The 12,394-nt window shown below is 28.3% G+C and overlaps 1 long non-coding RNA gene across 1 annotated transcript; it reads left to right on the top strand.

The window, feature by feature from the left end:
* Positions 1-815: 815 nt before the first annotated feature.
* LOC111370884 lies at positions 816-7,039 on the top strand. Its single transcript, XR_002698507.1, has 2 exons — positions 816-1,156; positions 6,502-7,039. It is a non-coding gene; the product is annotated as an uncharacterized LOC111370884 (long non-coding RNA).
* Positions 7,040-12,394: the final 5,355 nt, after the last annotated feature.

Here is a 12,394-nt window from a genome sequence, read left to right as displayed (position 1 = left end):
TTTAAATTTGAAAATTTATGTGGTATGACTTTTTCGGATGTAAAATTTTGAAAAAAATTTATGCTATACCCCATTTTAAATTTTCAAATAAAATGATGTAAATTATATTAAGAAATTTATTGAATAAAACTAATAAATCTTTCTGAAATAAATGAAATATTTTAAAGAAAAGACAAATTAGATGCCTCTTTTTAAAACGTATGTTAGGCATAGTTTTAATTATTTTCAACGTCTACTTGGACTATATATATAAGAATCAAAAATCAAGATAAATTATTTATCAAATTTCATCTTGGTTACCAGTAAGACAGGATCACTGATAAAAATTGAAGGAATCAAAGCACTATGCAGCTTTGAAAGGAATTTGTACAATTTATTGAATGTCCCGACAAATTACAAAGGACAATTGTGCAAAGCACTAAAATAGAGTCTTGGAAAATATCATGAATGTCAATAGTGTAAAATGATGGAGGACAATGAAAAATCAAAAGGAATGTTGTAGACAGAAGAAGACGAATCAAGTGGAAGCACTGTAGAGAGTTAAGTAGAAAGCAAAAGCCATGAAGGCCAATCAGAATAAAAAGAGAAGCATCTACTTTTCAAAAAGGGAGAATCTGCTTGTACAAAAAGAAAGCATGGCCGACAAATTTGTCATATCACTTTATCATTACGTTTGCTTTTGTACAAAAAAAAAATAAAAATAAAATAACCATTGATATAGACAAATGGACGAATCAGGAGAAAAGGGAATCTTTCCACCCAACTATAAAAGAAGAGACTTCAAAGAAGGAGGAGAAAAAATTTAAAAAAATTTTCTTTTATCTGAAAACTCTGATGTACACTATTCGAGGCTAAAACCTCAAAAGACAGTGGTTCCATCAATGGATCTTTCGTGTAAATAAATAAGTTTAAGAGTTCGTTTCTCTTCAACCTTCTTATTTGAATAAAACTTCATGTTTTAATCATGTCTTCATACACTTTTATTTCCATATATAAACTCATGTACGGATCTTTAAAGAATCAATGAGACTAAGAAATACCACTAGGCAAGAGGCCGTTAGGGAAGACAGTCTAGGTGATTCATCAAAGTGAGGCAAGGGAGTATACAGAACGAAAGCGTAAGAAGAATCAACCAATCTCTACATACTGTAAGAAGGTTATGAGTTTTATATTCTTTTAGAATTATTTAAATACATGATGTCTATATGGATTCTTCTATCTATATACATTGTCTGTTTTATTTTCAAGATCTATAAACATAACCCGTATAAATAATTAAACTTCCTCAAATCGGTATTAGAGCTAGAAATATGAGAAACCCATAACAAATAAATTACCTAAAAAAGTAAAAAATCTTTAGACACATGTTAACACTTAGATTTTATTTAAATCTAATAAATAACAGATTAAGTGTTAGAAATTTAAAAGAATATTTAGGTTACACATCTTTAAATAAATAATGATTGATTGTCATAATTGTAATACACAAATGCTTATATTCACATCTGAATATCATATTTACAAATATTATCAAGATAGATACAATTATATATTGTATACAGAAATACCAAGAAGTACAGTAACTATGACGAAATTACGTATGATTAATGCACTACAGGAATATGAATACATTGTTAAAACATTTATTTTACATTATATTACTTGTCATTATTAATTATGGAAGTTGAAAACCATAATAGTGAAAATAATGATAATACTGATGATGAAATTTGTGAACAGATTGAATCACAAGGAAATTTCTCAAAAGAAATCTTAATATCTGACAAAAAATTGGCAAAGATATATAAGATAAAACTTACAATTGAGCCTAAAGAAATCTTTTCTCAAATAGGTTTCTTAGACAGATTTATGAACAGAAACATACATATATATTATGGTGTATCTCAAAAAAAGTTTGCTATACATATACAACATACATATGGTAAGATAGGAATTTTTTACTTACTAAACAAGACATAAATAAAGCTAAACAAAAGATAAATCTTGACAATAACAAAAATCTCTTTTGGGTTGCTATAGGAGCAATTCGAATTCAGATTCGAAGCACCTTGTCTGACAAAATTGATCAACCTATTTCAATGAGTTTGATTGATGAAAGAACTCAAAATCCTGCAAAAAGATGTCTAGGGTCCCTCGAAGGAAATCTAGCACGTGGAAAACTGATATTTACAGTTTATCCCAGACTTTCAGTAAGTCTACATGATCAAAACTTTGACGAAATACTATCTTTTATACATAAGTATGGAAGAACAGATTTAGTCAAAGACAATAATATACCTTTTCCAATATCATATCTTGTTAGTTATGCTATTCATAATCAACACAATTTGACTATTGTAAAGGAACCAAAAGGAATAAAAATTGATCATTTATTCTCAGATTGCCTAGAAATAAAGAAATAGAATTTGAATGGTTAATACAACCATCTAGAAAATCTTTGAAAATTAATTTTAATGATCAAAGAACATTAATTAAAGAACAGAGACCTATTCTAACCAGAAGTTTATCTTTAAATAGAAAACCACTTCCAAATGTCAATGGAAGGAGGAAGAAGAAACTAGTCAAAGTAGAGAGTTAAAACAATTAAGTAAAACTGTTAATGAAATGGCTAAAGCTATTTATGGAGAAGAATAACATAATATGTCTATTATAGATATATTAAAAGAAATTAAAACATTAAAAGAAAGTATTGAAGAAATCAAGGGTAATATTAAAAATTTTCAAGAAAATACGGAAAAATTAATGGAAAAACATTCTACTATAATTATAGCAGGAGTTAAAAATAACAATAATATTAATAAGAGAATTCCTAAATTTTCTATAGGAATTTTTGAAAAAGAAAAAGATGAAAAAGGAAAAGCTGAAGGAAAATTTGATATTAAATTTTTGAATTAATATGCAAAATTTAGAAAAAAATCTTGAAAATATTTATGAGACTATTAATGATCTAGGACTCTTAAATGTTCTTCTTGCATTTGAAGACTTAGAGTTACAAAAAAAATTGAAAATATTGTTAGAAATATTAACATAGGAAACAATGAAAATATTATGACAATTAAATATGAAGATGAGGAATCAAAATCCTCTGAACCTTTGATTGAACCAGAAAATCTTTCTGAATTTGATGAAGAAATTATAATTCATGAAAGATTCTTCACAAATAGGGAACTTGCTATTGTTATAAGGGAACCTAAACAAGAACAAGGAATTAGAGTTGATGATCTGGCATCAACTAGCTACAATCCAAAAGGAGATGGAAAAAGGATTGAAGGAGACAACAATCCTAGATCTATTTCGATAAGTGAGGAAACTGATCAGAATTTTTTACAATCTGAATATGTTCCAAAAAGAAGTAGCCAGCAAGTTACAATTTATAGATTTGGATTGTACACTGGAACCTGAGAAACTTATTGATGCATGGTATAGCCATATAATGGTAGCCATGATAATTAATAAAGAAATTATTAAAAATGAATCTAATTCTTGGAATTATGTACTAGCCAGTACTAGAGGAAATGTTAGATCATTTTTAGAAAATTTTGATCATAATGTAAAAAATATTATATGGAGAGATTCTCAATATAACATTCCACAATTTATCAAAAGAATTGTTGAACAACTTTACAAACAGTTCACCGGTCAAACTTGTGAAGCATTTAAAAGTGAAAGAACCACAATTGAAATTGTTGATGCACTAAATCATTTAGAAAAAATTTCTATTTGTGATATATGTTATTTTGAAAATTATGCATGTGAATTTTCAAAATATTTTTATATATGTCCTGATGAAAAATGGACTAAATTAATTGAAAAATTTATTAGAAAATTGCTTGAATCTTTTAACCATGAGGTTATGGAACTTTTTATTAATACAATAATAAAACAAAAGAATAATGTTGATCCAAAACTAAACATCAAGATTGATGCTTCCTTAGAATTAACTATTACACTTACTAGAAATCTTTTGGCAGATAAATGCAAAGAAAGCATTCTAGTAAGAATAGTAAACAAGCTATAACCAAAAATCCTAGACTTTGTTGTGAAAATTATCTCAATAGAATCTTAGGACAGTATGGATGTATACCAACCAAAAAGAAAGAAACAAAGAAAAAATCTTTTAAAAAGAAAAATTACATATTTAAAAGATATAAAAAACCATATCAGAAAAAATTTTAAAAAGAGAAATTTTTCAAAAGATCCCAGAAAAGGGGGGAAGTTAAACAAAAAGGAAAATTGGTGGACAAGAAAAAATTTTGTCCTCAAAAGAAAAAAAAAATTGCAAATGTTGGCTCTGCAATAAATCTGGACATTATGCAAATGAATGCCAAGCAAGATTAAAAAATGAAGAAAGAATCAAACTCCTAAATACATTCCAAAGTAAAGGTTTCTACCCAGTAGAAGACCTAGTGATACAGAATCATTATATTATCTAACTACTGAAACTGAATCTGAATATTCAGAAACAGAATCATCAGACGATGAGTAGTAAAAATATTACAAATCCTAATTATATCTATATTCCTATAAAATTAAGATTTGAAGGATATAGAAAGATTACTATCCATGCTTATGTTGATACTGGAGCTTCAGTATGCACAGCAAGTAAATGGGTTATACCAAAACAATTTTGGGTAACATCTGAAAGAATTTTAAATCTTAAGATTGCAAATAAATCTGAAGTTAAAACTTCTATGGTAGTAAAAGGATTAAATATTGAAATTAATGGTTACCATAAGTCCCAATGGAAAACTTTTTATTTCAAAATACCTACTGTATACCAATTGGAAACTGGTATTGATTTTATGGTTGGAAATAACTTTTATCAGTTATACCATCCATTCATTGAAGAAATTGAATCTATTAGGTTTACTATCAGTAGTAAAAGAATATGGATTCCAAAACAAAGAAAGGCGGTAGCTATGAATACTTTGCAATAAAAATTCTTGAATACAATGAAAATTGATAACAAAAAGAAGGATTCTAAGGAACTTCAAGGTGAAAATATTGCACAAAGAAGGTAGTTTTTATCACTACTAAAGAAAAACAAGAATTCAAAATTAACTCTCGAAGAGAGGGTATCTTAGAATTACTTGAAAAATGTTGCTCAGAAAATCCTTTCGATCCTCAAAAGAATAAAGGAAATATGACATCAACTATTGAATTACTTGATGAATTTAAAACAGCTATTGTTAAAACTAAGGCAATGACTTATAGCCCTAAAGATAGAGATGAATTCTCAGTACAAATAAAAGAATTGCTTGAACTACAGGTTATTGAACCCAGTAAATCTCAATTTTCTTCACCAACCTTTATGGTAAGAAAAGAAGCAGAAAAGAGACGTGGAAAAGCTAGAATGGTAGTTGACTATTCTCATCTTAATAAAATTACTAAGACAGATGGATATTTAATTCCAAATATGTAAAGTCTATTACAACTAATAAAAGGAAAAACCTCATTTTCATCCTTTGATTGTAAATTTAGCTTTTGACAAGTAATACTCAACCAAGAAGCAAGACATCTTATAGCATTTAGTTGTCCACAAGGATGTTATCAATAGAAGGTGGTACCATTTGGGCTAAAACAAGCACCAGGTATTTTCCGAAGACACATGGACAATATTTTCAAAAAACATAACAAATATTGTTGTGTATATATTGATGACATTCTAGTATTTTCTGATACAGAAAATGAACATGAAAAGCATGTAACTAATGTTTTAATGGAAGCTTACAATATAGGTATTGTGCTATTTGAAAAGACAGTAGAATTGTTTAAGGAAAAATTTGGATATCTTGGATTAGATATAGCAAATGGCTATAAAAAACTTAAGCCCCATATCCTTCCTCATATTCAAGAATTTCCAAACGAAATTCAAGATAAAAAACAGTTGATGAGATTTCTTGGATGTCTCACTTATGCAGAATCTTTTATAAAAGATTTAGCATAAATGAGAACACCACTCCAGAAAAAACTCAAAAAAGATTTTAGATGGATTAGGACTAAAGAAGATACTCTTTATGTTAGAAAAATTAAATCTAAATTAAAATTTTTGCCATCATTATATCATCCCAAAGTAGGTGATAAAATGATAATTGAGACAAATGCCTCTCAAGAACATTGGGGAGCAGTCTTGAAAGCTCTTGATCAACAAGGATAAGCAGAAGAAAAATTATGTGATTATGCTACTGGAACTTTTTCAAGTGCAGAAAAGAATTATCACATAAATGAAAAAGAAATTTTGTCTGTGAAAAAAGCAATAACAAAATTCAGACTGTATATTAATTTTTGATAAGTTCATTGTCAGAACCGATTCAAGTACTTGTAATTCATTTTTGAAAAGTTAGACACATCCAGACTACAAGCAAGGAAGACTTGTAAGATGGTAGATGTGGTTCAGCCATTATGATTTTTCAATTGAAATAATAAAAGGGAAAAATAATTCTTTAGCTGATACATTAACAAGAGAATTTGCTGTTGCAGGTTAAAATGATAGAATTGAAGATCAAATTGCTGATCTAGAAATACAAATCGAAATGGAAGAGATGGAAATCTCAACAAGACAACAGAAGGTACAAATTCTGAAAAAGAAGCTTACTAGACTTCTTAATATTAAACAATCAACTTCTATTTCAAAGAGGAAGAGTGATATCTCTAAAAAACAACCACTACCCCAAAGAGAAGAAATCAACATTAGCAAGACTAATGAAGATGAAAATACAGTCCTGAGGAATACACTCAAAATAGATGAGCATTGTAAAGCTCATTGTTCTCAAGAACAAAAGGGTATTCAAAATCCAAAAGAAGAGTCAGAAGCTCAAGGGCCAAAAACCCAATTACAGACAGGAGTGCATTTTAAGCCTCGAAGTTCTCACTAACTAAAGGGTATTCAAAGCCCAAAAGAAGGACTAAAAGTTCAAGAAAACTTTGCAAATCTACCACGTGTTGGTGTTAATACATCTCTTGTATGAACAAAATTCTATGTAATCTTTGATGGGCCACAAAGAGGATTTTATACCAACTGGGTACAAGTTGAACCACTTGTAAAAAACAAGCCCTATAAACATAAAAGTTTCAAAACTTATACAGAAGTTCAAAAAGCCTTTTCAAACCATTATAAAAATAAAGGAGACAGCCCAGTTCCATAAAAATAGCTTTTTGAATTTGATAATATTCATTTAAGACCAAATTGTCAAAACAAAGTCCAAGGGCAAGATCCCGATTACCAGCCCAACTTTTTAAACCACCACCAAGCCAAATCGGAGAATCATAATGATTTCCTTCAAAGATGGAATCCAATGCAATGCAATCCAATCCAATCCTAAAATTGAGTATATTCCAGATAGATTTAAAAAGATTGGAAAAATACCAAAACAACAGGAAAGCCCATTCTTTAATGGGATAACATTAAATGATTTTCTTCAATATGGAGAAGAAGCCAGAATAGTAGGAGCATATGCCCCAGAAAAAAACTATTATAGCACAATGGAGAAAAAATTTGGACAGTTCATTTTCTTTGAAGGAGCTGATCCAACAATGGTACAGACAGCATTCCACCGTGGATTGATCAAGATGATAGTCCTCAGTAAAACCATGGAAGAAATACAATTGATTGATAACAAACTATTGAAAACCTTAATGGATTTCAAGAAATTTGTTATTAAAGACCAAGATTACAAATGATGTTAAAAATTAATAGTACAATACCATTTTGGAATGAAGAAGGATTATTGGTGAAGGGATACCATCATATTCAGATTAAGATTGTTCCAGAAGTTATTCTGAATAAACTAATAGAAAGACAGATTGAATGCGTCAATGAGGAAAAAATGTATGACTGGAGAAGTCTTGAAAGCTCTTGAGGTAAGCATTATATACTTTGAATTATTCTAGATGTCCAGACCCCACAAATAGGGGGTGTCAAAATGTAACATAACTAACAATTAGCTTTTAAATACACACAATAAATACACATATATACATGTATATGCTACATGTTAATGGAATAGTGATACACATCTTGATTCAATATAAAAGTATTGACAATTGATTATATAAAACTTATATTAGATCCCCAAAATGATAGATACAAATGTGCATGAGGATTGTTTACTGAGCGTTAGCTCATTCCACATTATCCCTCTCCATTTTTAGATGATGAAGGCAGAATGATTCGAGACTACTATTTGTAGTGAGACGGACTTGGTACTAATACATTTAATGTTTGATTCAAGCTGAAATAAGTTTAACATTTAATTTTTTGATCATCTTATATTTTTATGGGGTATTTTAAAAAATGTCCAATTTTATAGGTGTCAATTAAAAAATGTCCACTTTTTAAATTTAGTACTAAACTATCTATTATGCCTTTAAAGAAAAAACAAAGCAATTAATTTTTTTTCCAATTTTTCGTGGATTTCGAGAAGTAGCTTCTATGAAAAGTTACATTAAAATGATGTTCTCGACATTTCAAATATCGTTCTTGTTATTTGAACCTCGTTTATATTTCAAAAGTACGCATGTTAAATCACAACATTAAGCCCCGTTTGATTTCCATTCTTTGGTTACAAAAATGAAAAATATGACCGTTATTTATCACATCAAGCCACCATATTTGACTTTCTATCTCTTGTGTGGGTCCTATAACGACTAAATTTTTCATTCTCATTCTTACAAAAATGGGTACCAAACGGGGCCAAATATTCTCAACATTTCAAATGTTGTTCTCAACATAATAGATGTTTAGAATGACAATTCTTTCTTAACATGATATTTCTCTACAATTGAAATGTAGTTCTTGACATTTCAATGTCAATGAGAAAAATAACATTTATTATGATTTGACGAGTGTACTTTTGAAATAAATAGGGTAGGTCAAGTGTCAAATTTTTATTGGTCAATAAAATATTTAATTGTAAAAATGTCCATTTTTATCTTTGTTTGGAATCATGTATTTTGGTCTAAATTATTCCAAAATGGACATTTTTTCAAGGATTTGCAATGGTGGACATTTTTGCAAATGGATATGTGAAAGTGGACATTTCTAGTAATTTCCTCTATTTTATTAAATATAAAAGTTTTCTAAAATTCTTTTCTAAAGTGAAAGTTGTTAATATTTTTATGTTAAATAAAAAATTTATAATCAGTTTTCCACATTTATGGTTTTAAGAGGAAATTAAATGATACTATTTCTAAATCTAGGTATCTAGATTTGGGGGTGTTTCAGTTCACAATTTGAAGGAGATTATATCAAAGGTGACAGAACGAATCATATTTTTTTAAAATTCTTTCATACACACGAGTTTTAAAAGAATGATGACATCAATGTCCAACAAATTTGCTCAAATGACAATGTGACTGATTTATTCACAAAACTATTGCCTATATCTATATTCAAAAATTTGGCTCATGAGATTGGAATGTGTCGACTAAAAGATTTTCAGTGATCAATATCAAGGGGAGTAGTTGCACTCTTTTTTCCTTCACTTAGGTTTTATCCCACTAGATTTTTCTAACAAGGTTTTAGTGAGCCAACATTTGTTTTTAATACTCCAAAATAGCTGTATTCTTCTTCCTTTGCTTTGTCCATTGAATTTTTATTAAACAAGATTTTAACGAGATATATATTTTATAATGTGTCATTCAGGGGGGAGTGTTGTAAATTGTAAGTTTATTAGTGAATGACAATTATATCCCTACAATGCTAGAAATTATTACCGTTATATATCTAATTCTTCCCTATAAGTATAAGATTTTGGTTCTTAATAAATCACACAAATATATTGACCTTTTATCCTCTCTTTTTTTTTTTTTTTCCTCTTCATAATAAAACACAATATTTTCACACCACTTTTATACATTTATCACACTCTAAATCTACCTATTCATCCGCATTAAATTTCAACATTATATATTCACAAAGTTTAATAATAACAAATTATTTATAAGAAAAAATGTAAATATAACAAAGAGCTCCTTCTTTTACTACTAAAGTTTTTAGATAAATTTACTTAATTAGAAAAAAAATAATAAAAATAAAAAAGTAAAGAATTAATAAATATACATGAATGATTTAATGAGCATCGATATTCAATTTATGTTAAACACCGGTGATGTGTCATATAAATCCATTAGTGAACTCTAAACTTATATCAAATATTGAGGCACACCATAAATTTATCATCCACAAATAAATTTATATGGTATTATGTTTTTAACCTTAAGTAAATTTAGTTAAATAGACCAAAAAAAAAAAATTTGATGAAGATAATTTGAATTTGGAAACATAAAAATATAAATTTAACAAATAATTATTATTTTTGCACGGAAACAAAACAACCGTTTGATCATTTGGAATCATTCAAGAATTATTTTTCTAAATAGATAATTGACTTTAAAATTAACTTTGATCGTTTGATTTCTTGTAAGTGGATGGGATCGTGAACAAATAATAAAATAGTGAATAGAATGTCGAACCTACAAGAACTATGTTTTTGATCGAGTTAAAATTAACTACAATTTTAATCAAATAATAACAAGTTGTTGAAATTTTTTGAACTAATCTCTAAATTATTAATTAAATTAGCGAAAGCAAGTAAATGCATTTTGTCAAATATGTGAGATGCATTGCTAAGATGTCGAATTTCCATTATTGTTCCATTTGTACTAAACAATTAAAGTAAAAATTTGAAATCATTCATGTTAGTCAATGTTCACAATTTAATTGAAAGTCTTTCTCGGTAGCAATCAAATATATTCCTCTCATGTGACCCTTCTATGTCTTGATGAAGAATACAAACATGATAAATGTATCAACAAGTGCTAGAACACATATTGACATCATATATGTATATCTCTATCCTTGATTGAGCCTTATAATGTTTATTATATTGTATACCTGATTGTCTCTCTCGGTAACAATAAAATTCATTAAGAATTCAATTAATGATCAACCAAATGAAAAGAACGATAAAAACGATAATAAATATCCACAAATCAAACCAAATTAAAGTTGATATAATTAATTAAAAACTAAAAATATCATAATCAAAGCAATGTATAAAACTAGCCTATCCTATTGAAATTACAAGAAATCATATTTAAGTGAAAAGAAATAACTTGAATTTTTGATAAATTAAAAAGATGAAGATGAATTTTGAAATTTTGAATCTCTTCAATGGTTTCTCTTTGAATCTCCACTTGTGCATTCTCTCCTTTTCCCTAAAAATCAAGTTTAAACCTTCATTTAATTGAATTCTTGCAAGGTTATTTCAATTCTCCCACAAAAACTATGAATAGTGGCTGGAATCCTAGATTGACTACCAAGCCCAATCCAGGCATTCGCATAGGCCACGATCAAAGTCCCTGCTATTTATTTCTTAAGTCGGGTGGTCGCCACTATTTGTAACTGGGCAATCTCCCATTATACATATTTCAAACTTTGCGTTTTGATCCCTAAATTTGATTCTTGATTCTTTTAAGTCATTTTCTCTTGTATTTTCGGTCCTTGAACTTCGAATTGCGTCTAATTGAACACATAACATTTTCAATTTTCATTTCATGGTCCAAATCAAATATTGAAATATTGAAATTTAGTTCCCATTTTAATTTCAATAATAGTTTAAAATGAAAGTCCGACTTCAAACAAATTGTTGAAAACACATGATATAAGTGTCTCGAGCCATTGATATATGTTACACACATCATTAATAAAGAACTATTTGAAAATTAGAAATCAAACTAGGGTTGGTCCGAAATTACCTAAGTAGACCTGTGTTATGAAACTGTTTTGCTCAAAATAAATGGCTGTGGCTATTATATTCTACAAATTTCAGGTCGAAGATTTTACTTAAAACCGATTATAGACAAGTAATAAATTTCAAAAGAACTTCTTGTGCATAATAACATACACTTTCCTTCACAAAATTCGAACAAATTATTATTTCTGGCAGATCAGACAAAAGAGAAAAATGAAAAATCGATGGGAGAATCAGTTTTATCTGAGCATAGACAGACAAGAATTAGGGTACGAGAACGTAAGGATTTGAAGGGGAAAAGAGCAAAGTTGTATATAATTCGCCAATGCATTTAAGTGCTTCTTTGTTGGAGGGAAAATGCAGATTAAATTTACTGATGTATGGCAGCCGTGCATGGCTATGATCTGATTTGTTCTTTGTAAGTTCAGTTTATTATTAAAGATAAAGTTTAAAAGAGTATAAAATATTCAAAAATATTTAACGAGGATAAATGTTAGTGGATGAGTATAGAATGGTATATGTAATTTAATTTTATTCTTTTCTATTCAAGTATGATTACATAAATGTTTATAAATAATAAAATTATAAATAGATAGAAACTAATGATGAAAAAGTAAGTA

The sequence above is a fragment of the Olea europaea genome, chromosome 21 (genome assembly GCF_002742605.1).
Source record: "Olea europaea var. sylvestris chromosome 21, O_europaea_v1, whole genome shotgun sequence".
Classification (NCBI taxonomy): domain Eukaryota; kingdom Viridiplantae; phylum Streptophyta; class Magnoliopsida; order Lamiales; family Oleaceae; genus Olea; species Olea europaea.
The sequence above is the reverse complement of the archived record's forward strand: the minus strand, read 5'-3'. Positions and strand labels throughout refer to the sequence as shown.